General features: G+C 38.9%; 1 long non-coding RNA gene across 2 annotated transcripts in view; it reads left to right on the top strand.

Moving 5' to 3' along the window:
- Positions 1-6,898: 6,898 nt before the first annotated feature.
- LOC138052160 (uncharacterized) overlaps positions 6,899-27,085 on the top strand; it is a 21,429-nt gene continuing 1,242 nt past the window's right edge. Inside the window, exons 1-3 of one of the 2 annotated variants that reach the window (XR_011133013.1) lie at positions 6,899-6,985; positions 14,809-15,034; positions 17,798-18,678. This is a non-coding gene — a long non-coding RNA (uncharacterized lncRNA). Of the gene's footprint in view, positions 6,986-14,808; positions 15,035-17,797; positions 18,679-27,085 lie in introns of those variants that run through there. The other variant, XR_011133014.1, reaches the window with a different exon arrangement.

The following is a 27,085-nucleotide window of genomic DNA, read 5'->3' as shown; positions in this document are numbered from 1 at the left end:
GCTCATTGGCTAATTTTTATTGTCGATAAGCGGACAGACACACAAATTTATAATTCTGCCTCGTCATCATACGCACTACGAAGTCACGTGAGAAAGCACCAGCCGCCCTAGTGGTCAGTGCATTCCCGCCTTTGCTCAAGTGGGTCAGCAAGAGATTAGCACACTGTAAAACTGGGGAAAAATTCTTAAAACACTTGTTTTCTAAAACAGCACCTCTTCAGGAATTTCCGAAGTTGTTGCAGATGGTGCTTACGATCAAAGGTCAAAGGAACAGCTGAAAAAATGACTGATTCTTCGCTTCAAAATGTTGGAAATGGCGCGGCGTCAAACAACGGCGAGTCTGCCATCGTTGCGGCGATCAGCTCAATGAATGAGCTTCTGGTATCTTCCATTACCTCAATGAAGTCTAAAATGGCTGAATCCTTAGGTCAGTTGAAGGACACCATTGATCAACTCGTAATCGAGGAAGGTTCTTCAGGGGAAAACGATGAGCAGCTGCAAATAGCTGCCAAAACGGACGAATTATCCACTGAGCAGTCGGACAAAAACCAGCAATATGGGTCCGCTGAGTCAAATAATGGGGATAAAAAGACCAAAAGTGGTGAATCAATTAGGACTCTGTATCTGAACAGGATGTCTGTGGCAAAATTGAGCTACTGTCAGGCATTGCGAATGATCTCAAACTTAGGCTCCCGCTGTAAACGAGCAGATAGCCAAAATAGTCCAGGGCTTGCTGAGAGAATAGCTTACAGAAGACGTTTTGACGGCGACACAGAATCGCTACAACCCGCCAGGAAATTGTGAATGCCTCACAAGCACGAAAGTCAATCATCTTATCTGGGATAAATTAAAATCAGACATGAGGTCTGCTGATATATCAAGTTGCAGCGAGTGCAAACTAATCTTGTCAAAGGGCTCGTCCCTATAGTTTCTGTTATTGAGAAACTTGTGAAGGCACGGGATAAAATTCCTAAAGATGCCTTGGATGTCCCAGAATTAATAAGAGCAGCCACTGATGCCATTGCTCTTGTGGGTGCCGCTAACTTCGAGTTGAATATGCGGCGCAGGAGTAAACGAACGGTAAAACGAACGGTAAAATGCGACTTTCAACAGCTAATCGGTAGTTATCACGATAATGATAAGAAGAAAAGGTAGAATGTGGACATCTTAAAGTTAAATGCGTAATAGAATTTACAACTGGTAACCGAACAATAAGCAAAGAGGACTACTAACAGCCAACTTTTAAAAGATGTAACAGGAATTTAGTATGACTTTAGATGTAGACTGTGTTTCAAATCGTGAATAAAATACTTCATTCCCCTGAAGCAACAGTAAATGCACAGAAGAAAAACAAAGAGCAAATCCCATTAATGCCTCCAATTGTTTTTTTCCTGCAAACTGCCTTGTAACTTGCTTGTGAGGATGTTGAGAAAATATGATTTGCTCGTAGATTCCACACGACAGTTTATGCTCTTCTAGTTGTCAAGTTTCAGGTCAAACGAGTTCAGGACATGTTCTTACATACGAGATTCTAGCCGGTTTCACTAGATGTGTGTTCACTATACACTAACATTCCCAAGAAGAGGGAATCAACGTTGTCTGTCAATATTATGAAGAACATTATCAGTAAAAACAACCTATCCCAGGAACACACTTGGGAGAACTCACGAGACTGATCCTTAAAGAAAACTCTTTTAAGTTTCACGACAAACATTTCTTACAAGCACACGGCATCGCTATGGGTACCAAGATGGCAGTAGCTTTCGAAGTCATATTCATGGCTCACATCGAAAAACAGCTACTAGCAGTTACCTCACAAAAACCTATCTTCTGGAAGAGATTTATCGATGACATTTTTTCAGTGTGGACCTTGACCGAAAAAGAAATCAGCAACTTCATTGATTTCGCCAATTCATTCCACGCCACGATCAAATTCACACACGAAGTGTCATCGGAAAAATCTTTTTTCCTTGATACTGAAGTTTTCAAGGGACCACGTTTTGCTAACAACAAAACTTTGGATGTCCGAACACATTACAAGCCTACAGAAACGTTTCAATATACGCACTTCTCTTCAAGTCACCCTCTCATTGTTAAGAAACTCCCGCTGGCAACCACTCGAGCAACAGCAAAAAGTTAAGAACGGTTTTAGAAAAGGAGAAACTTTGCGTTTACTGAGAACAAACTCGGTTAAAGAAACTTTCGAGTTACGAAAGCTAGAACTTCTAACTCGTTTACTCGAGCGAGGCTACCCTAGAGAACTCGCCGAAAATATTTTAGCCGAAGTAAAACTCTCATCACGAAACGAGGCTCTACGAAACAAAACAAAAACTTCCATGAATGTTTCCCTTTCATCACGACTTTCAACCCAGCTACTCCTAACCTAAAAAAAGGTTCTTATGAAACATTGGCACTTCGTAACTGGAAGCAAATTATAGACTCGGTCAAATATTTCCTGTTTCAAGAAAACAGAGGAACAATTTATTCTCGCTTTTAAAGAAGGGACCGTTCCAGAATCAAGAAAGGGAACGCCTTTGAAAAACAAAATGTGCTCAAAAACATCGTTAATTAAAAAGAAAGAATCCAAAAAGCGACTTAAAGATCAATTTGTAGAACAAAGTTCTTTGTTCCCCGATCACTTTCTAAATGTTGTGTGACGTTTCTTCTCAAACAAATTCAAATGTAAGATGAAGTACAGTAAACGGCAGGGGCGTAGCGTCCATACACGCACGTACGCAAGTGCGCACAGCTCAAATCCGGGAATCCTTATTCCATGGAGGCATTAGTTTTTTTAAAGTCATTATAAAATCGGGCCAAGTTTTGCTTAAAATTTCGAATTAACTGGTGTCTCTGTGTGTGAGTATTTCCAGTATCTTTCCATTAACCCATACAGGCCTTGCCGAACGGATCCAACATCATCCAACATTGTTTAACGCTGTTGAAAAGTGTTGAGCGACAACGAGGTCGCCAGACAAATGCAACGTGTTGGATCCAGCATGTTGGACTTAATGATCTGGAACCAAAATCTACCTAAAATCCTTAGAAAACGAACTCTGGCCTTGTTGGCGTTTTCAAGTTTCTCTTAAAATTATCAAAGAGTCACTCTCTCTGATAGCAAGGGGACAGCTGTTTCAGAATCTGGGAACTGCAACAGCAAATGCGCGGTCTCCAGAGGTCTTGCACCATGTAGGTGTGAGGAACCCTGTGAAGACCCACTGCGTAGGGTGTAGCGTCCCGGGGTCTTGACTTGCAAGACATCCCGCAGATACATTGGCGCCATGCCCCTGAGAGCTTTGAACACAAGAAGGGCTATCTGTTCGAAGAGAGATTGCACGCTCAAGCTTTCGTCGCTCAGATCGATATTCAAGACTTGGCTCATTCACCATTCTGAAGCTTGAATTGACGTGGCAACGCGCGAAACAGATGCAACGAATAAATCATCACCATGGATAGCGATAGCCACAGCACAAGCGCGCGTGCAACACTGTTGAATGTGATGGGCAAACAAATGACACACTGTTGCTTACTCCTTAGAACAAAAGAAACGTTGGATGATGTTGAAGACGATGTTTGATGCAACTTGCCATTGGTGACCAAACGAGTGCAACATGTTGGATGATGTTGCATTATCATGTTGGACCCTATTAGCCAGGCCTTAACGGCAAGAAACGTAGTAGTGGACGAAAACTGAAAAAAAAAAAACTCTTCCCTCCGAGGCCCCTACACAGTGTCAGTCTTATCACCAGTCCCCCAGTTCCCGGCTATTTTTTAAAGAAATATGACTATGATGATGATGATATTATAACAGAGTTTCCGACGTCTTGCCCTCTGCTTGTATTGTAACAACTTCTGTCTGTTTGTGTTGTAGTTTGCTGCAGAAAAAACTCGACAGATAAGTAAAATAAACAACTAATTGCTGCATTTTCCTTCGCATTTATTTTTTGAAATGCCTTTTGAAAATAGTCGGAAATTGCATTTCCGAGACCCTCAATTTCAAAATTTTCATGGGGAACATGCCCCCAGAACTAGAGCGCCATTGGCGCTCAAAACTTTCTTTGTGTGTGTACACCTTCAAAATCTCGCGCTACCCCCATGAACGGTCTTGTGGTTCAATCGGCAGAAGGCCAAGTAGGCCATAAATGTGATAGGAATTCAAGTCATTAAATACTTGTAGATCATCTGATCAATCAAACTAGGCCGCAAAATTCAGCCAGAAGACAAACACCTGGAACATGCGACATAGAAATATTCGACTATTGTACCTTCTTTTATTGTTCACTTTCTTACTTGTGCGAAAGCTATGTTTGATTCTTCAGCAAACGTATTTGTTCTGTTTCACTTAATGGGAAATCGTTTAGCATAAGCCGACGAAACCTTCAGATGTTGCTCAATACAATAGCAAGGCTTTTTTAATTTACAGCAACAATTACCGCTGTTGGGGTGTGTTTTGATCTGCTCAAGTACGCTTTCGAGGGTGATGAAACTAAACACATGTCTAGACTTAAGAACACATACAAAAATCTCCGGAAAATGACCAGCGAAATAAAACGTGGATGGATTCCTCAAACCTGTAAACTTGACTGCTATATTGTCTTTTCAGATCTGTCATTTCACCAACTTGAAGGAGAACTTCAAGCGGGATCTTCAGGCATATGAATATTGGTGGAAGTAGCGAAAACGAAGACTCCGAAAACGAAGACCGAGGACCGGAGACCCCGAAAGCGAAGACCTCGAAAACAAAGGCCTCGCAAACGAAGACCTCGAAAACGAAGACCTCGAATACAAAGACCTCGAAAATGAAGATCTTGAACTTCGGTCTTCTGGTCTTCGTTTTCAAGACTACCGAATATTGGTCTTGGTGACATTCACTTCATACTGAAATATCAGTCAACCAGTCCAAAAATATCATTATATCGGAGCCAAAAAACTGAATAAAGCGCTTTTCCAGGCAGTAAAATAAACTTTAATTGAGATGTAGTTAAATTTTGTTAGCTTTATAGAAACTACTGAAACGATTTACTCTCACCATTCAATGGAATTAAATATATAAATCGATCCTTTATTTTGAAGTTGTAACAGGGGTCTCGTAGAAAGCTACGGTAGACGGATTTAACTTGATTTCCAGGCGTTTATTTTACAGCAATTAGCGTGGAAGATCACAATCTCGTATCCAGAGTCCTCGCGATTTTTGGTCAGCGGGTGAGCGCTCGGATAGACTCTGGATAGACTCCATTTTCCCAGAAGACGTGGATTCCGATCTTATTGCGTATGCTTGAGTTTAACAGTAGAAGTGGCGGGGTGAAACTGTTCAAGAAAATAAAATTTTAGCCTTACACACCATAAAAGAAACTGGAGAAACGATAAATGCAGAAAACCATCGTGCAAGCAACACCATCGACAATTCTTTGTGGAAACGACACCAATGTTCTCTTCTACTACAATTTTATGTTTTCGTAAGACCTTCGTCCATGGACTTCTCCTCAAAGAGACTGATGTAATGTTTTCCCACGGTACTTTTGCAACAGCAACAGTAATCAGTTTTTAGCAGCATGGGAAAATTCCCGGACGGTATTAGATATAATTCAGACCCCGTCGTTTCATATATATTTCTGAGGTAGAAAAAACAAACAGCACTAAAACTGGTTTTAGATTTTGAATCTGCCTCCAAATGCTGGGGTTTCAGAATTACTTACCGACTTTCTGTCGGACTGCCATTATTATGCAAGCGACCAATCAAAAAAAAAATGTCAAGTCCATTATCCCAGAGTCTTTCCGGGCGCTCACCTGCTGACAAAAAAGCCCGAAGACCCTGGGTACGAGATTGGGGATAGCACTGCAAACTCTCTTTCGCTTTGAAAAACTCTTGACCAATACCAATATCAATACCATTTACCCTCTTGATTAAGATTCAACTCTACAAAGTATCACTCTTCTCGCCTTTGTTTTCTTTGTTTACATCCAGTACATCTAGTCATCCGGTAAAATCCTTGACTATTGCTACGTCATAGCCTCGTTTGCATACACAAAAACAAACATTGCGGATCTCAATTTTAAATTGCCTAGTTTTAAAGTGTTATTGTTGGCTATTTAAACACATTAAGCCCAAATGAGTGTTCAAGTATGACAATACAGGCAAAGAACTTTCGATTTAGAGAAATATTTTTCTAGGCTGTACTTTCCTTGTAAAAACCAAGATGGAAAAGCTGAACATTTTAACTCCTCGCAAAACAATAACACACACCAGCAATTGCTGTTCTGCATTATCGTATCAAGGACACAGGACACAATAATAAAATGGGATCATCTTCAAATTCTCGCGACCGGAAAAACTGATTACCAGTGCCGGGTAAAATAAACTTTGTTTACACAGGAACTCAACCCGGCCCTAAATGCTAATCTAACCAGTGACAAGTTGTCACTTTATTACTTTGTCACTGCTATTTTTAGTTCAACCCAGATCTCTCGCTATTGCTATTGTATTTAAATGTCTTCTCCGAAATAACGGATACTTTTGAAAATGTATGGTGCAGCATGCGAGTTGCTTGACAATGTTTATTATCATCGTGTGTGTTTTTTTAAATTTTAACTTCGATGGCCGAAGAACAAGAGTCTCTATGATACAGTGTTAAATTATTTTGTTTCGACTGGCTGTGTGCCACTTGTCAGTTCAGAATTTGCTGATTTGTAGCCGCATGTTCCTCTCCAATCAGTGAACCTGACGCCAGTCCACCTGCTCCAGAGTGCAATGTCATTTGTAATTGAGCTGAAAGCCCTCTCTTCACTTACCAATCAGATTTCTAGTTTCCTGTGGCTTATGCGTTTCTCAGTAATACTGCGCAAACAGATGCAGTGAAAACTGATGACAGAGTAAAGAAAACAAATAAAAAATACATATTATCGCGAAAACCTTTTTCGTTGAAGTTTCAAGGTTTTGACTGCGGATCTCTTATCTCATCCAACGACGAACTTGGGAGGTGGAATACCAGTAGGTGAATTTTATCTTTCGTAATTGTTGCTTTACTGAAACGGTTTTGCAGCTGAAATTGAGCTATTCAGTATCGATACGCCGGAAGATCGATAGCCTTCATTCTAAAGCCTTGAGTCTTCAATTATTCATTTGGACTAAGATACCTTGTCTTTTCTTTGGCATCCAACGAAAAATGTCCTTTCTTGCAAGTAGTCGCAAATAATGCCGCAAACAGTTTTTTCCATATCGAAACGTTTCGTTTTTGCTGTAAGCTGGACTATTTGAATAGTGGAGTGAAGCGGTCAATCAAAATGTAGTTCGCAATTTAAATAGCCCAAACATCTTCTACGGGTAAAATCTTTGAAAGCTTTAATCTCACAAACGTTTCCCTCTTGGAGTCTGCCTTTTTGTCGAGGGTCGAGAGTCGAGAGTTGAGATTAGCATTTCTAGGGTTCTTTGTCGAATGTCGAGTGTCGAGTGTCGAGGGTCCCTTTTTACCGAAAAAGTTCTTAAGAAGGAATTCAATTGAGATGACACAGAGAGTAAACTAAGGAAAATAGTCAACTAGTAGGGGATGTTGACTTCCTTTATGAGCCAATAAATTCTTATAAGTTATAACTGATATTTAAGACGGTTGCATGATCGCGATTGTTCTCAGCTTACCTTAAGTTTGTTTTGTTTAATCAACGTGGCCTACATTTCCTTTAGGCATGCATTCCTATCTCATTCAGCGCGATATCCTGAACCATGGAACAAAGCTGCGCTCGTCCCTCATATGCCCTTTATTAAGCTCATATGCTCTTCGTTTTCATGTCAGATGTTTTCTGTATTCAGATCATGTTTCAACCATTTTAGAAGCAAGAAATGTGTTACACTACAGTACTTCAAAAATATTGTGTCAGAAGATTCTGTTCTTCAAGACACCGCACCGAAGGAGATAAGAATGCATGCCTTCAGAAAATGTACGCCATGTTGATTAAAAAAAGAAAGACAAGCTGAGAAGAATCGCGATCAGCCGTCTTAAATTTTCCTTACTTATATCGGTTATGAAAATTTATTGACCCATGAAGGAAGATAACATCTCCTAGTTAATTATTTTCTTAGTTTACTCTCTGTATCATCTGAATTGAAGTCCTTCTTAAGAACTTTTTTCAGTAAAAAGGCCGACCCTCGACACTCGACAAAGAACCTTCGACCCTCGAAATGCTACCCTCGACTTTCGACCCTCGACAAAAAGGCAAACTCGCCCACTTGTGCATGTGTCGGGTTCAATTCCTGCTTTGATCAATGGCAGGATTTGTCTTCGGTATCCAACTTATAGGCAGGCTTAGCCGTCGTCAGTTTCGCCTTATTTCATAGAGACATGAGTGAAATAGTGTAGCGACTGTACTCCCCCTTGGGAAACCTTGTGCACCAGTGACGCGCTAAGTTAGTGTTGATATTGGATTAAAAACAGAAAGAAACCACTAGTCGCTGTATTGCAGTAAAGCTTATTACTGGTATATTTATAGTCGAGATATGGAACCATCACAATAGTAAAATACAGACGGTTACTTCAATGAGCCAGTCATCAATTTGCGTCATAAAAAACGCAATTTAAGGGCCAGGACAAATCTTTTTGAAAAGTACAATAATCGGAAGGTTTTCACAGACGCTTTCGCTCTTGGCAATGAGACAAGTCCTCATTGCATTACGTTTCTACGCTACCGCAAGTTTTCAAAGACAAATCCATATTTGAAAATCTACGCCCGATCTCGTTATTGAATGTAGATTATAAAAATCTTACCAGAGCTATTGCCAAAATAATAGAAAAAACCTTGCCCAAAATCTGTTCATCAATTCCGATCAAACCGGTTGTGTAAGAGACCGCTATATATACAGGTGAAAACATCAGATTGATTCAAGATATCATGTTTTTCACTAAGCTCTTCAATATGCCAGGAATTGCATTTTTTTTGGATTTCCGAAAAGCCTTCAGCACTAAAACTAGTTTTAGATTTTGAATCTGCCTGCAAATTCTGGGGTTTCCGAATTACTTACTGACTTCCTGTCGGACTGCCATTGTTATGCAAGCGACCAATCAAAAAAATAGTTCAAGTCCATTATCCCAGAGTCTTTTTCCGGGCGCTCACCTGCTGACCAAAAAGCCCGAGGACCCTGGGTACGAGATTAGGGATAGCACTGCAAATTCTCTTCCGCTTTGAAAAACTCCTGACCAATACCAATATCAATACCATTTACCCTCTGGATTAAGATTCAACTCTACAAAGTATCACTCCTCTCGCCTTTGTTTTCTTTGTTTACATCCAGTACATCTAGTCATCCGGGCAAAATCCTTGACTGTTGCTACGTCATAGCCTCGTTTGCATACACAAAAACAAACATCGCGGATCTCACTTTTTAAATTGCCTATTTTTGAAGCGTTATTGTTGGCTATTTAAACACATGAAGCCCAAATTAGTGTTCAAGTATGACAAGTATGCTTCAATATGCCAGGAATTGCAATTTTTTTGGATTTCCGAAAAGCTTTGGACACAATAAATTGGAACTATCTATTAGCCACGCTTAAACTGTTCAATTTTGGCCCAGACATCCAAAGATGGGTAGAAGTCATTTAACACAATGTATCCAGCTGTGTCCTTAATAATGGTCACGCGTCACCTTTTTTTCAATTGCATCGTGGCGTCAGGCAAGGATGCCCCTTTAGTAAGGCCTTCTTTTTGCAATTGGTATTGAGCTTCTCGCGAGGGCCTTGAAAAGCAACAATGACATTAAAGGCATCGCTGTTGAATTGGCGGAAGGGAAATAAAAGTCACCCAATTCGCCGATGACACAACGGTGTTCATTAAAGACCATCAGTCTGTTATCAACCTTTTGATACTTGTAACTGAATTTTAACACATCTCTGGCCTAGAAATAAATACAAGCAAAACAGACGTGATGTGGCTTGGAGATCGGAGAAACAAAACTGATACCCCTTATAATTTTAAATGGCCTCATCAAAAACTGATTCAAGCTCTCGGCATTTTCTTTTCGTATAACTCCGACCCTGCAAATAATCTGAATTTTGGAGAGAAAATTATCAAATTGAAAAACACGCTTAAAAATTGGAAAAGAAGGAAGCTTACCCTCCCTGACAGAATCAAAATAGTGAAAACTCTAGTTTTGTCGAAGCTAATTTATAACACCTCTGTGCTCGAGATTCCCGATCCCATCCAGGGGGGAGTAGAGAACTTGAAATGTATAGCAGTATAGTAGTATAGCACAAGTGTTCTTGCTAGTATTCATAGCTGATTTATGATTCCGAAATCTCACTATGAATTTATTACTTGTGGAACCCACATATTGCACATTGCATTTACTACAAGTGATTAGGTATATGACGGTCTTAGATTTACAGTGGAGGTGTTGTGTAATAAAATAAAAATTAATTAATAGGGGCTATAAATAGGGTTTATTAATTGACGGGGTTATTAATAAAGTCATCTCAAACACCGCGAAAACAAGCCAAATGTTGTAAATAACCAATGTGTTGTTTATTATTTATATGGACTACATTGGTTATACAACAAGGCATTTACATCAGCGCATAGAGGAACACAAATCCCTCAGTATCACCTTCGCTTGGTCCACACATGAAGACGAAACACGATCTGGACAAACCTGAACTTAAAGCACATTCTACGATCCTAAAGAAATGCAAATCGAAATTTGACTGTCTCGTTCACGAGATGCTTTTGATACGTGAGCGTCAACCATCAATATATAAGCAGTCAGATTTCATTCATTCTAAAGTTTTTGTTTGACCTTCGCCTTTTGTATTCTAGCAAAAAAATGCAAACTTCATTTTGTTCATCTGAACCAGAAACGCTATATCACTTCCTATATCTCTGTCCTTTCTCGATAGATTTTTGGCGTGACTTCGAAGTATTCTGGCACCAACTTTTAAAGGAAAACATTCGACTTTCGTTGAAAGATATTTTAGTTGGAATGATACGACAAAACTCCCCTTTTGCTAAGCTTCTAAACTATCTAATTATGATTGGGAAATTGTACTTGTGGGATTGTAGAAGAAGCCAAATTCTTCCGAATATATACGGATTTAAAAAGAAAATTGCTGTTAAATATGAAACAGAAAAATATATTAGTCTGCACAGTAAAAAAACAAAGGATTTCTTTGAAGCTAAATGGATAGTGTCGCCTCTTGCAAATGCTTAACTATTTAAAGGTTTTAATATGCATCCACTTTCTGTATAGAATTAATATATTATTTACATTATACTTTGTAAACATTTCTAGTTTGTTTGAATTTTGTGATAATAATAATATCAGTGTTAATTTGTTGTATTATATTATTATTAGTAGTAATATTAGTTATATTAGTTGTAACATTATAATTATGTAGGTAAGTTAATAATTTGCTGTATTAATATCAATTTGTTTCAATAAATAAAGTTGTGTAAAAAAAAAAAAAAAAAAAATGCAAACTTATGCAAAAGTATTTGTTTTGACCTAACGCCCGTTATATTTGAATTGCGAATTGTCCATTACAGTTTAACCTTGATAATGGGGTCATGTCTGACTCCGATATGTCGGATATTGTTGTTAGTTTTTATTCTTAATACGATTTCTAAATCGATCTTACTTAAAGTTATTAATATAATAGGGGTTATTAATAGAATATTATTTAATTAATAGGGGTTATAGCCCAAACCAGGTTTCAATCTCTTGAAACTGTTGCCCAAGTTCCAAAAGGAGTAATTTTTCTTTTTCGCTGAAATTTGTTGCCATGCTTTTACTTGTGGACACGTTCCCCACGCAGTTCATTAAGTAAAATGTAAAGGTGGGGGAGGGGGGGGGGGGGGGAAAGCGAATTTGATATTTATAAAATATCGCAAAAGATAAACGTGAGGAATAAAAGCGATGGAATTAAATCATGACCAGGATCTTCAATTTGTCATCTGAATGATTTTGGACTGTAGTGATGTGTTATGGAGAAATTTAAAGTTATCTCTTTTGGCCTCAACTGATAAAATTGTAAAAAGCTTTTGTAAAATACTATTTCGTAAACTGGGAGTTACTGATAGGAAGTGAACGGCTGCCAGGGGACCCAAGAAAGCAACAAGCTTTGCATGACCATACTTGTATAACTGAATAGTTTTGAAAAGTTATTTAAGACTAGTAGTAATCTCGGACTATTGAAATGCGTTCGGCAGTCGCTTTGCAAGCAAAGAAGAAGGATAGGGAAAGAAACAATCATTTAGGACCTAAGTTTGGGGATATGAACATATGTTTCTTGAGATGATCATGTGATGGGATTGACACACGTTTCCCTTGGTTAGACACTGAATCATAAGTAACCTGGTGCTTTATGTTTGATTTAAGAAGATAAGTACTAGTTGTGGTCAAAATTACTACGCAAAACGTCCTCTGAGAAGACACCCAGAAAGACTGAAGAAAATAAATGGGAATTGAGTTACATCGGCATCAAAGCTGACATGTTGATCATTTCCGAGTTTCTTTTTCGGAACAAGCTAAACATGTTAAAACGCGAATTGCTGTGGTCCACTTCCACAGGGATAAATGACCAAGCTGTGGTCAATTATGTCTGTGAATAAAGTACAGTGATATATAAGAGAAACGCTTGTGAATCTCTAAATTCAGCTTGACAGTGATCAATACTCAGAGCTTGATTCAGTGTTGGTGTTCCCATTATGACAAAAGTTCACTGAAGTTAATCGCTATCGGGCGGGGTTGGTATTTGGATGGGAGACCATCGAGATATGCAGTGTACAACATTTTTTCGATCGGAATAGTCACATTTAACGGAATTCTGATCATTCATCACAAGTTAATTGACAAATCTAGTAGCACTGATTATGAAGTGCGTTCGTTGGGAGAAATTGGAGGTTGAACGCACTAGAGGAGCCGAGATGCAAACGGAAGACCTCGACGATGCATTACATGTACGGAAGGAACGTCCAGTCGAAAGTATGAGACTTGTGGAATGTGGCTCAAAAAAGAAAGTTTGGAGTAAAGTGGTCACTAAACCGTTCGTGCCCTTGATGAATACTTCCAGCGATTTATAAAATTGCGTTTGACATGAAAAATAATATAATCTTACCTACTGATCGATCACCAGCTAATGCCGCTGATCGTACTTAGCTTACTCCATCTTTCAAATCAACTCCAACCAACCAACCAACGAAAAAAATTCCCGTTAAACGGATCGAGTGTTGCACCGCCTATGTAAAAAGCCCAGGCCCCACACGGTCACGAATAGTGTCGCTGCTCGCCAAGGCCAGAAGGGCGCGATTATGGCTAAATAGGACAATAGTAAAATATAAGTTTTGACGTACGGTTCTTTCGATTCTCCGATTCTTTAGATTCACTTTTTGAGATACGATTCCTCCAATTGTTCCGATTGTACGATTATTCCGATTATCCTGAATTTTATTATGCGATTGTTTCGTTTCTCCGATTCTTCCGATTATACGATTCTTTCGATTATACTCATTTTTGTTCTCTGATTCTTCCGATTATACTGATTTTTATTACCCAATTCTTCCGACTTTCCGATTGTTCTGATCATACGATTCTTCCCATTATACAATTATTTGCGCTCGAGCAAACACAGCTCATAGTAACGCGTTCATAGTCCTTACAGCATAATGCGTGTTCGAGCGAAGCAGAATGATGTATAGTAATTAAAGTGCGATGACCGAGTGAAAAACAGTGTAGTATTTTATCGCGATTATCGAGAGAGGGAGATTGATGTATATCTATTTCTCGTTCTTAAAACATGATGCTCGAGAGAAACCGACTGATGTTTCGCAATTAAAGCACGACGAACACAATGCAAACGACATGAGTAATACTCAATTTGTACTCGTTCTAAAAGAGTTACGCCAGTGGACGAACACAACTAATATAAACCACACCAACATGTGAAAGTGAACCATTGAATGTAATTTTGCAACACCATGACTTTCAGTACACTGCGCCCCTATTATAGTGGCACCTTAAACAATGATTATTACTTAGAATCGGAAGAATGATTTCAAAAGCATTTTACTGAGGTAAAACCATAGGATCCAAGAATAATTTCAAATGCATCTTAAGGTAAAATGGTAGAATCGGAAGAAGCGGAGAATAATTTCAAAAGCATCTTACGATAAAACGTAGAATCGGAAGAATAGGTCGGAGAATCGGAAACCTCATTTCTACACTACCTTAAGGTAAAATCGGACACTTAAATAATAAAATAGGTAGAAATCGTAGTGGTAAATCGGAAACAAGCCGATTCGTTTACTTTTGTTAAGATCTGTTTTCATCCAGCCAGCCTATCGAATCCGGCTGGCGTTTACCGAGGTAAAGTAAAACGTCGTTGTTAGAAGTAAACTGCCAAGTGAGACCTCAATCACTTTGATTTCTAATCGTTTAATAGTTTTCAGTCTACCTTAGAAGTAATTGCATAGAGCGAACAATACATACTAACCAAATAATTTTAAAGAGGCCTATTTCCGCGTTTGTTACAAAGAGTGACAAAGGTTATTACAAAGTGCGACAGCTTATTTTATTTCAAAGTGCGGCAGCTATTTTATTGCAAAGTGCGAAAAGTGTTATCACAAAGTGAGACAGTTATTACAAAGCGAGACGATTTTATTTGCAAAGTGGCTAGACAAGTATTACAAAGTGCCATGATTCGATTGCCAAGTGTTACAGAACAGCATACTAGGCCAGTAATGTTGCAGCTCTCGTAACCTGCTATTGTTTGGTATCGAAAGCAGCTTCTATTGTTTTAAACTCTAAGTCATTGTTAATCTTTTGTTTTTGGCTAGGGTAGCAAGCCAATCACATTATACATTACAAGAGCCGCTATATCACCGTACTAAGCTACGGGTGTGTGTCTTAGATGTTAACGGCTCACCATATAAATCCCTTCAAATTTCATCTCGTGACAACGCGGAAAAAGAAGCTGAAAAGTAAAGTATCCAATTGCCAGTATTGATCAGCTTCCCTCTTGCACCTGCAATTTTTCAAAGAGTTATTTTTACGGATTGGGAGGTAAGTTCAATCTGGTTCTAGTCTATTTTTCTTTGCTGTTGCAATTGATTTCTCTGTTGAGACACTAGTGCATGGAGATGGTTATGAAACTGTACAAGTCTTTTTGTTTCATGTTTTTGTCTGTATTTTTAGCCTTGACGGTGCCCAAAACACATCTATTTCCGAGAAGATGACCAATCAAACCTTTCTATTAAATTATGCGAAACATAACATATTTTTCTTAAAGTTCAGATAACTAGATGAATTTATTTAGTAATTCATCCAGGAAGAGATAAAGAATTAAGATAAAAAATTGTAAATTGTTTAGTAATGTTAGTGCGACTAAGATGTGGGCGATGAATTGGTTGGCTATTCTAGTACCGTAATTGTGCACTTTGCGGCTTGTTTCAAATAAATTCAAAAACATTGAAGGCAATAAATTATCGTGATAATAAAACATGAACTTAGAAAATAATTTGAAATGAATTTACTTGAAAAATGCAAGTCGGAGGGTGTAAAGTACAAGTTGCAGATCATTGTTTTACTACCTTATTCGTACTAATTTTCGCGAGGCTTTAATTTCGCGATTTTCGCGATTTGTAAAAAAATCTCGAAATTAAAGACTCGCTAAAATTAGGATAAGCGAAAATTAAACACGCGAAATTTAATACACTTCTATAATTGCTTTAATCAATGATTAACTGCGTTCAGTTATAGCTGCATGGTAATTGTCATCAGTCTATTTATCTTCTACTTCAGCACTTTCTTCATCCGAATCACTCATTTCTTCTTCTTGTTAAAACATCTTTCGTGCAGTCATCATTAAAATCTCCATTTAGGCCAGGCTCTTTATAATTAGGCAACACAAGCTCTTTGTATTTGTTAATTATCAATCTGTTCTTTGCTGTGGCTTTAGCCTGCGAGCAGGCTCACTTGTAAGCACGGAAAAGGCACAAGTGAGCCTGCTCGCAGGCTACTGTGGCTTCGATTCAGTCAATCACAACTTAAACTGGAATTTCAAGTCCTCCTTGTACAAGCGGCGATCTTCTGGGCGTTGTATTTACGACTTCAGCGAAAGCAACCCATTCTCTTAAAAGAGAAAAAACGTGTAGGCCTAGAGATCTCTCTGGGAAAGTGACCAATGATTGAGTCAGCTAGCCGTCCAGAAAGGCGCTTATAAGCAGCTACAGGATAGCGATCATGGAGGTTCTTTCTTTCGTGAGAAAGGTTCAAACTAGCCTGCGAGCAGGCTCTCTCTCCTCGGTGGGAGAGAAGGAGAGCCTGCACGCATCCCTTTGAATTTTGAATGCCGCCTCCTGATGTCACGCTGAGAGAGCTGTCAAAAATTAGCCAATCAGCGCGCACCCGAAGAAAACAGAAAGCCACCCGTTGTGTATTTCAATTTGCTCGAGGCAGAAACTCAAAAAAAAACTGTAAAGGAAGGAAGACTTCGCCAGAAAAGCCTATAACAACTATTGCTGATGCTGTAAAGCGTAGCTGAATATTCATTACGGTAATTCGTCGAAGTCCCTTCCGCGGAAAAAATGTTTCGTTCGTTAGGGAAAAATTAAGCACACAAACTTCAAACGACGGGAATCGTAATAGAGAAATTCGTTTTCCCTGACCGCATCTCCTCTGTGTGAGAATCGTCGACCACAACTGCTGCCAAATTTCGGTAAAGCGAAGCGGGGTTATCTTTTTTAATTTATTTTAATGAATCAAGACATTACATACATTACAATATTCTAATACCTACACCAATTTATTTCAAAGGTTTATTGAGTATTTGCGGAGTTACGAGGAGATCGAGCAATCATTTGTGGAGTCGCCTTTTCGGCTTAACCAAATACTTGCTAAAATCGTGTAGAGTTCCTCTATCGTTCTCTATCGTTAAATCAGCAACAGAGGCAGCCGAAAGGCCCATTTTTGTCCAAATGTGATCTGCGATAATGCTTTGTCGAGGACAGGAAACTACCACGGTGACATGAAGTCGCCCTCGTTGTATTTTGGCTGCTACGAAAAACAGTTGGGAAATAAGCCTTTTTCCGAATCCTGTGGATAACAGAGATAGAACTTCCTTCCTTCCAGCAGAGAAGCCATTGCATCGCGTCGCCCGACCTTTAATTATGTAAAGTTATGGTAAATTGCAACATTCTACAATTTTCTCAGACGCATTTCTGACCACCTCATCTCTGCGAAGCGAAGAGGCTTTCTTATTGTCGGAGCTTGTCACTGGTGACGTCACGAGGTAATTTTATTTCAGCCAATCAGTATTTTGCGTCCAAAATTTGGACGCGACATTCAGAATACAAAGCCTTGCGGGCAGGCTCTCATTCTACCCCCAACCCCAGTCCCTCGGAGGGCCTGCTCGCAGGCTAGGTTCAAACGCTCCCTAAGGATCGGTTTCGAAACTTTTTTGTAGACGTGAAATCCACGAATACTACACAAAAAAGAATATGTAACAGTAACCTATATTTCGTTGTTTGCCATAATTGTAGCAGAGAATATGTGATTACAATCAAGTGACGTTTTATACCACCTACAGTTTGAACGTGACCTTTGTGACATACGTACTGAGGATCGATGTTTCATTTTAATTTTTACGCAACTGCTTGGCTTTAATAATCACACGATGGCATTATTTCGCTAAGGCTTTACAATTTAAAATAACAGGCAACTGGATTCAGTAAATTGCGACACTGTCTTCAATTCCTGCTTCTTTTTCAAGTCAAGAAAACACATCTCTTGGTACTGTTGAGTATCAAAACGTTGTATCTGTTGTAGGAACATTAGTAGATGATCATGATGTCGAGAAGAGTTCCTCATCTACAGCAAGAAAAAGAGTGAATTACAACCACTATTCACCCGAAATAAGTGCCAAGATTGTAAAGTATGCTAGTGAAAATGGCAATTCGAAAGCGTTAAAACAATTCAGGCAGAAGTACCAAATTTGAAGGAAAGCACAGTACGAAGTTTTAAGCAAGCATATGATAAAGTTAAGGAGCTGAGAAAGAAAAGAAATGTAGAAGCTCAAGTTCTTGCTATTCCAAGTGATACACGTGGCCGCCAACCCATACTCCTTGAACTAGTTAAAAGCACACGAAGTAGAGGATGAGTAAGTAATTTCTCAGTGGTGACGACGACATTGAAGTTGATCTGAGATTATCTGTTTTGAAGCCCTGGTTTGCTACTTGGCTTGTCAGCCTGTATAACCGTTTGACAAGCAGCGACGGGAAACGCCATCTGATGATTTCAAGGACGGGAAAAAGCTGGTGTAGCTGGGATGGCTAGGGGTGAAACACCCCTTGCGTCTGAAGACCCATTGAAAGATATAGACAGTGCACCACAGTAATAATATAGACATTGCAAAAGGCTGTATCGGAAGACATACTTAAATTGTATTTCATTATTATTCATCCATAGTTTTGTTCTGTTTCAAGGGTGTTAAGCATTTATAATCATTACAGAACTGTATGACATAGGTATTTAAAATCATATGTTTACAATTGACTTTTACAATTAACTTTTATAAAGTACAATATTACAGTAGCATTTGATTGATTTGCAGTATTTACTTGATTTGTTTGATTATAAACGATATTTCTATTGCCTAATTGCAAATCATGATTGTAAATCAATCGTTATTTAAGTGATTATTCAATAAAAAACGGTTTTCTAAGTCTGTCTTTTGTCAATTTTCGCGAAATTAAATGCTCTAAATTTATCATTTTTTGCAAAATGGCGAAAATTAATGCTTGCGAAATATACGTGTTCCAAATTCGCGAAATTAAAGTGCCCCTAACCCCAAAAAAGTTTTTTTCGCTAAAAGAAATCTTTGCACCTGTTCGAAACGCATTGCGGCCATTTTTTCCTTTTTCTAACAAATCCTGCCTTTTTAAAGGCTTTAAAAGCCAAGCATCTTTTGTTCACGGCCAAGTCGGAAGGGGAGTGGGTCTATTCCTGATTTGACGTCACAATCTACTTTGCATGCATGTTTGCAAAGCGTTAATGCGATGTAAATCAGTTTGTGACGTCATATCAGGTATAGACCCACTCCCCTTCTGACTCGGTCGTGAACAGAAGATGCTTGGTTTTTCGCAAGTTTTGAAGCCTATAAAAAGGCAGGATTGGATAGAAAAAGGAAAAAAAGCCGCAATGCGTTTCGAGCAGGTGCAAAGATTCATTTTAGCGAAAAAAAATATTTTGGGGTTAGGGGCACTTTAAGTTCCCGCGAAAATTAGTACGAATAAGGTGTTAGTGAAACAACCGAAACCTTAAAAAAATGCTAACCTTTTTTTAGGCCTCATGCTAGCATTAGCAAAGTTATGGGTTGTTTCGGCTATGGTGAAACAGTGACCTGCAACTTGCAGTTTGTAGTTTTCACCCTCCATTTCTCATATAATGGATCAGAATGCGCTCGGTAATCTACTTTTACAAGTAGAAAATTCTGTTTAAATTGGAGACATATGTAAAAGACCAAGTGAAATTACAATAAGTATGTAAGGATACATAAGTGAGTAGTACAAGGCTCGCTTTGTTCTTGAAGAAAGGTAGAATCGAGATCTAAATATATAACCAAAGGGTTTTGAGATTTGCTTTGTTACAAAACCTATGCGACGATTAACTCGAAACTTCAACATTCCCTCCATGCCCCTCGCCCGGGAAAACCCCGGACAGTTGAACTTTGAAGTATGGATCGTTCAAATTCCCAGGCCTTGAGACAAAATGGTGTTTAAACGCCCTATCCTATATCGTCGGATTTGCCTGTCAAATGCCCCTTCTAAAGAACAATCGTCGCCGGCTCCTGTCGTTTCTAATAAAGCTTGTGACACATGTTTCGTGACCGTTTATATGAAGATGTGGTCTTAACCGGACTTGAGTTACTATGACCAAAATCAATTCTACTTTTCTCCTTATTTCAAAACTATATTAACTGAACACTAAGTGACGTCCGATGTTCTAATCCTTCATTTCAAAAAGATACCTGTTTATTTTTACTGAAATTGTCCTAATTAATTGTCCGCCAACCTTAAAATTTTGAGAGAGCTGGCTAGAGGATAAGATGACGTCAAATACTAACTAGTTTAAAAATGCAATGCGTGTGCACCCGCCAATATACATTTGCAGCACTGGAGTTTCGAGCTTTTAGACTCTTCATATCATATCATCATATCATATAATATCATATACCTTTATTTACCCTCGGATTTTTAGAGTAGCTTGGTGTAGCTAATATCTCCGAGCATTTACCCTCCCAACCATGATACATCACAGACGACAGACCACAACACCGGGAACTACATGCCCTACTCTTTGCGACAAGTGTGTGGGTTCTTTTACGTCCCACAGGATTATGAACATTGAAGGGTTATGAGACGGGACCTCCGGCTTATCGTCCTTATCCGAGAAGACTAGAGAGTCTAACCATTTGCAGATGTAATTACAAAGGCAGCACTTTCTCCTCAGTTATTTAAAGACCCTGAGTGTTGGTCCGGCCAGAGCTGAACTCACGGCCTCCCGCGTGACAGCCCGGTGCTCAACCAACTGAGCCACCGTTGCTCGGTGCGTGTTTTGCATGTATAATAAACTGGAGCGTTAACACGCTGCAATTTTAAGCTAGTGAGTCTTTTACGTCATCTTACCCTCTATCCAACTCTCTGAGGTCCAATCGGCCAGCCTTGAACGTGAGTAATGGCGGACCGTGAAATCTAAAACTTGTACTCAAAGAAAACAACCTTTGGATAAAATTCGAAGCTCAAAATTTTTCCAGTCAGGCGTCAGGAAAACACGCTTTCAAAATCCGAAGGCCAGGAAGTGAATTTTTTGATTATAGTAGCACTCTAACATTGAAACTACTAAAAATGACTTGAAATTGAATTAATTAAGTCAGACAATGTCAATAAGCAAGTGTAAGCTGCTCCGAAACGCCGCAAAGGTTGTTTAAAAAGGGCACTGTATACATATCAGCAACAGAGCCTAGAGCATTTACGACTGCGTGTATTCTAATATGTTCAGTGTCGGTTGATTACCTCTTACTAAAAACCTCAGCAGACCCAAATGCGGGACAAAGCCGCAGCTCGAATCATTGTAAAAAAATGTATACCGTTACAGTCTAAAATCATTAATATCAAAGTACTCTCAACTTTTCATACATACCTTCAAAAATACTTCACAACTTTTTTTGGGGATTCAAGACATTTTAACAGGGGAAATCGAAAGAAACGTTTATGTAAATGAAGAGAAATCTGTATCAGATATACAGATATCATTAATAAAACAATTCTTTTGTTTCCTCATCATGAATTATTGAAAATTTTATAATTAATGTTAGGTTTTCCCTTGGGTGCCCTGTACATTGTGAGTCATGTGATCCACCATATTCGGAGGTACACGAGGTTTTCGTTTTTCATTAAATTCCTGGTTCCGCTATCTCGATAGTTTCTTTCGTTTATTCTGAATACATCACAATTAATGTTACTGCTTGTACTAAAATCGTTCGTTTTTGCGTAAGTAAACAATCTTTGGTGCACATGAAAATAGTTTGGCTCTATTGTCCTAAATATTGGCACAAATGAAATTTTATTTTCTGCTAATGAAGAGCAAAAGGTGCAAAGAAGACCTCACAGTAAAAGCCCAACGCACAGAGGAATTTCCCTAGGGGATACGATGGAAACAACCATCATCATCATCATCATCATCATCATCATCAAGTGCCATCTACTAGAAGTAGGTCGGTTATCATGGATCTCCCGCTGTACAATCTTCCGCTCTTCTTACACATCCATTATAAGTGTGTCCTAACCATTCTTCGAAGTTTTTCATTCAGGTACCTCCCTGTCTCCCGTATCCTCTCTACCCTTCAATTTTGCCTTCCAGTATTTTGGATCAACCTCGCTCTTATTAAATGACCAAAATACTAGCATTTTCTATTCTTTATTGTTGATAACAATGAACTTGTTGTATTTGCCATCCTTAGAACTTCTTCATTGGTCTTATGTTCCTAACATGATACACTCTTAACAGTCTTTTATACACCCACATCTCAAAAGTTTACAACACACTGAAATAAAAAAAAAAGCCCACCAATTTAAAAGCAAAAGCAAAGAGTTTATTTTACACAAGGTCTGTCAGAAAAAAAAGATTGAACACAGACAAAAAAAGCACAAAGAAGGTCAAAGTGGTACACCACGAAGAAATCTGAAGTAGAGAAACCAATAAAACAGCACCACCCCACACTCAAAAGAAATCGATATGAACAACGGCCTAATCAAACCAGAAACAAATATTTTTCCAGTGAATAAAACCTGAAAATAATTTGAGGCGCAGAGCTGAAAATCGAGGGCGGTTTGTTTTTCACTGTAATCACAAAAAGTAACCTTTGATTTTCTTGTGATTGGATAGTTTCTGTCAGCTCTGGAAATGTTGTGTACTGCAATAGAAGCGCACCAGCTGTACATTACGTTATCCCCATGTCATGGTCCTTGGTTTTTTTTTATGACATGTCTTTGCCCTTTCTCCTCTGCTCCTGCGGCTTTTTTTTTCCTGACTTAGTTTCATGTTTACTACAGAGTAAAGCGCGGGAATGATGAAATCCGATCTATTGCTTAAAATTTTGTCATGTTCTTACATAAATGCGACCCAAAAACGTTGAAATTTTGCTCCTGGCAAAAACACGGGATACTTTCTTCTGCGAATGAGAGGCTGAAGGAGAGTGCTATGTGCGTTGGGAACCCGTGTGTGCTTTTCCGATTGCCTTTCGCACGAAAATAAAAAGACAATTCATGCATGTCGTATATCCGACATGACAGTGTCGAGACGAGCTTCGTGACAAGCACGTAGCTGATTCCCATATATAACTATAAAACGACACCCATCTCACGTAATTACAAAGTTAATTTTCGGGGAATCATTCGGTTCCATTCGTGCTACGGTAGTTTTGACATGTAGTGTGACCGATAGAAACCCCCACAAAACACCAAATCCATTAATTTCTATTCTTTTTAAGCTTCGCCAGAATGTAATGAAAAGTGTAAATGAAATAACGGGCACACCGCAACAGAAAAAAGTAATCATTTACTGTGGGCCCTGAACCACAAGAAACTATTACTTAAAAAACTAAAATATTTTACAATAATCCAACATGTAATTAATAGCAACAGGCAGTGCGGCTTTCGAGATTGCGTGCACAGTTGCATTTGAGGCAAACAGTTTCCAGCGGGTCATAAGACGTCACAAGAGCGATAGAGTAGTAACTGCGGAGAAGCGCCTTGAATTCATTTAGACTAAGTTCTTTTGTTCCTTAAGTGTGCGGAAGAGCGTTCCAAGTTCTAGAGGCCCGGCTGAAAAAAGAGCGCTGGATCTTCCTGGCACACATGCACCCAAGTTGAGCGGCCTTTGTTAAGCAGAGCAGGTGGTCACGTAGCTTCGTTAGCTTGGGTACCTTTCATGTAATCGATTATAACAACAAAATGAAAGCTGTAATTGGTACTAATGGCTTAAGTTTCGTTAATCGTTAAAGAAACGAAGAGAACACAAAAGATGACAATGACCATGACATATGGATGACGTGTATGATGAATTGAAGAAACTTTTTTGGAAGCTTAAGCCGAGAGAAAAATCAGGGTCAGGTTGGGATTAGTTTCGGTTATTAGCGGAGCTCAGGCGCAAAGCGCGCCAGCGAAGCACCATGGGCAAGATTTTTTGGGAAATCTATCCGTGCGAGAAATTTTGGCAAATTTCCTTGGCGGGAAATCGCGTAGGAGCGTTTCAATTGGCACCCACGTTTTCTGGCGGAAAATCATATTACTGACGAGCAACGGGGTAACGATTAAAGAAGGGCAGAAAAAAAAGCACAAGAGAAGAGGCCACGAAGTTTGAGAAATTTAAGCAAAGAAAGCCTCGAGAGAAGCCGAGGGAGGAGAAGAAGAGAAAATTTAAAGGAAGAACAACGTAAAGCCGAGAGAAGTTGAACGAGAGACAAAAACACTTATTTACAATGGTTAGCTTTAAGGTAATGTTTTCCTTCTTAATGCATGCCTCTCTTCCTCACATATTTTGTAAAACTCGCTAAAAACGAAGAAGGCCTCCCGAAAACGTTTGCAATTCCGTGTGGAAAGAGTTTCTGGCATATTTCAACAATGACATATGCAGGCTTTTTTTGTAAAATTGATGTCCAATGGTGAGCTGCTTTGTTTGACTGTAAAAGTGCAGCCGAATAACGTAAGTGAATTTAACACTCTTAAGCTATAGGTTGAATTTTTATATAATAGGATTTTTTTGTGCTGTTATTCTAAACTGAAGAGAGGGGGTGTAAAGATGTTCAGTCAAATGGAAAATGTTGTGAAAGAGATAACTCTGTATGTAATTTCAATTTTAGTTGTTGATTAAAATTTTGTTGGTTATTGTTTGCAAGGCTTGTTTGTTTACTGCTGTCATCTCAGAGCTGTTTGATCACTGTAAATAGTAAACACCAATAACGATTAATTTTGTACTTTATGCAGAAGCTTAATTATTTGCAAATACACTATATTGCTTTCTGGGGTTAGAAATGGGAATTCCGCTTCTAGGCTTGGCTAAATCTAAATATTATACATGCCTTTTATATCAATTGACTTATTATACAAAAGTAAATAATGAAAAGAAACATGCTGGATTGAACATATTCGCCGTTGTAGTAAAATGGTGAAGACTATGTACTTATTGACTGAGTGGGAGGGCCGGACCTCATACGGGCATTTTCCCAATAGTTTTACAATGAAAGCACGCGCGGGGCCGTACGGGCCATGATAAACATGACTATAGATCTTGAGGGTCCGAGTTCGAGTCCGGTAGTTGCATACTACAGTTGTTTGTTCACTTACTGAGTTGTAATGTTGAGACTGAAAGGATATGAATACAGAAACCGACAAGATGATACGAAAAATCAAGGCGATGTGTTGAGATGCATTAGACAGAGCTTGAGGAAAGGTATAGGTGTTCTTAGACATTTTTGCCGGGTTGATAGATGCTGTAAACATTCAACCTAGGTAAATTAAATTAGGGTAACCAATTAAACCTAGGTAAAAACGGATTCAACCTGATACCGCATTTGACCGACAATGTGTGCATATGTGGCCACTGAAATATGCCGTTTTATTTTTTTCTGAAGCATCTTAGCTGGCCGGAATCCTAAATCCTTGAATCTAATTGGCTAATCGCGCGCTCGTAGACCGTCCAGCTTTTTACGATACGGACCATGGTTCGAAATCTGTTGAGGCCCTGTTAGGGGGGCTTGTTTCGGCGGGACTACTACTTTGTAGCACATTCAACTCGCAGAACACAGAGTTTACGTCGTCCTCCTTCCACTCGTTGTAAGAGTCAAATTGTTTTCAATGTTTATGTGACAATTTTAGGCTTGATGGGTATATATTTACACCTAAATATTATGTAGTTTATTATAGTTAGATAACAATTGTTTATAATTTCATGTATGTAACTCCTACTTAATTTTGATATTATTGTTATTTTTTGTTTACGTTTATTTTTTACTTCTGCTTTTTCATGCGTTTTATACATGAGCCTCTGGCTCGGATATTGAGGCCGGGCAGCCTCAGTCCCACGCTATGACTTTAATAAATTGATTGGTTGATTGATTGTAAGTGCCAATCATAAGTTTAACGTTTATTTTCTCCTCTCTCTGATTCAGCTCGCCGCTCCTGGAAAGTGATTTACAATTTTCTGTTAGCGTTTTGCAAGCAAGAGTCAGAAAATAACTCTCGTTAGGTTTGTAATTCACCTTGCATTTGAATGGAAAAAAACAAACTACATATGCATGTGCATTTGCTTGGAGAACCGATAACTTCACTAAATTCTCTGCACGCCGTCATTGATAATAGTGCTATTTAAACGTTGTCCAACGTTGACAATCACATCCACCTCCGTTTTAGTCGACAAAGAGAGGTTATCACAAGTAAAAGACCAACAACCACCATTGGCAACATTCACCATTGCACTGTACACAAGGTCTTTGATTGATAAGAGAGTCATAAGTTTCGACATTTCATGTTTCTAGAAAGCTCCCTAGATCTGCCTAAATCTATTTTTCCATGTGAAATTGCTAAACAAAATTTGTTTCAAAACTTACCTATTAGCTCATGCTTGTTCTGAAGTAGAGGCAGAGCAATCTGAAATTGTTTATCGGCATCGATTGAAAATATTCTTTCACGAGGGAATTCCGGATCTGGCGTTAACCGCTTGTACTACAACTTCAGTTTGTATTTCAAAACACCAATTTCCTTGGCTCTTTGGCCAATCCCAGACGACTTGAGATTTCGAAGGAATGATGCTAAATCTTCCACTTCTATTTTTGTCAAAAACGACCATTTCATAGCCGGTTTCTCATCACCTTTTTTAAAAGTGCAACCCGTAACTTCATTCAGTACTTTCAGGGAAGCCATATTGATGAGAATGACTCTGTTAAGCGCGCATGTGCTGCCCGTGTTACACGCATGCCATGAGGTCAGCGGTTGACCGAATAAAAGAGCCTGGGAACAAATCTTTGACATCTGACCCATCTTGCTTGAATTTGGACTGATAAATGACCCGTTACTGTTCGTTACCGGTCGCCGGTAATGCACATTCTTGGCAAAAGTGACCAAACGTGAGACAATTGAGAAATCAAAGCTATTTTTTGTCTTAGTCATCCTTTATCCCTAAAATTATTTAGCCAGCTATCCCTTATCCCTAAAATTATTTAGCCAGTTATCCCTTATCCCTAAAATCTCTAACAGGACCTCTCTGTTCCCTGTTGAAACTCTCGTGGCTAATTGAAAATGGTTTTTACTACGGCGCGACGAAACAGTGGATTTCACCGCTTAAAATGCAAGTTTTTGCTTACTATTCGTTGCAAAGAGAAGGAAAAACATCAGCAATGGAATAAAAGGCCTGGTTATTCTTCAAAAAGGCGAGTATTCACATGATTTGTTGACAATACTTTGCTGGTTTGCTGTTTTCAAGTTGGTGGTTTTGTTGCACTGTTGACACGTCGTTGAACTTAAAATAACTTTTTGAACTCGCTTTTTCGGTTGACATCAG

Source organism: Montipora capricornis, chromosome 1 (assembly GCF_036669925.1).
Source record: "Montipora capricornis isolate CH-2021 chromosome 1, ASM3666992v2, whole genome shotgun sequence".
NCBI lineage: Eukaryota > Metazoa > Cnidaria > Anthozoa > Scleractinia > Acroporidae > Montipora > Montipora capricornis.
This window is presented reverse-complemented; position numbering and strand designations above follow the sequence as displayed.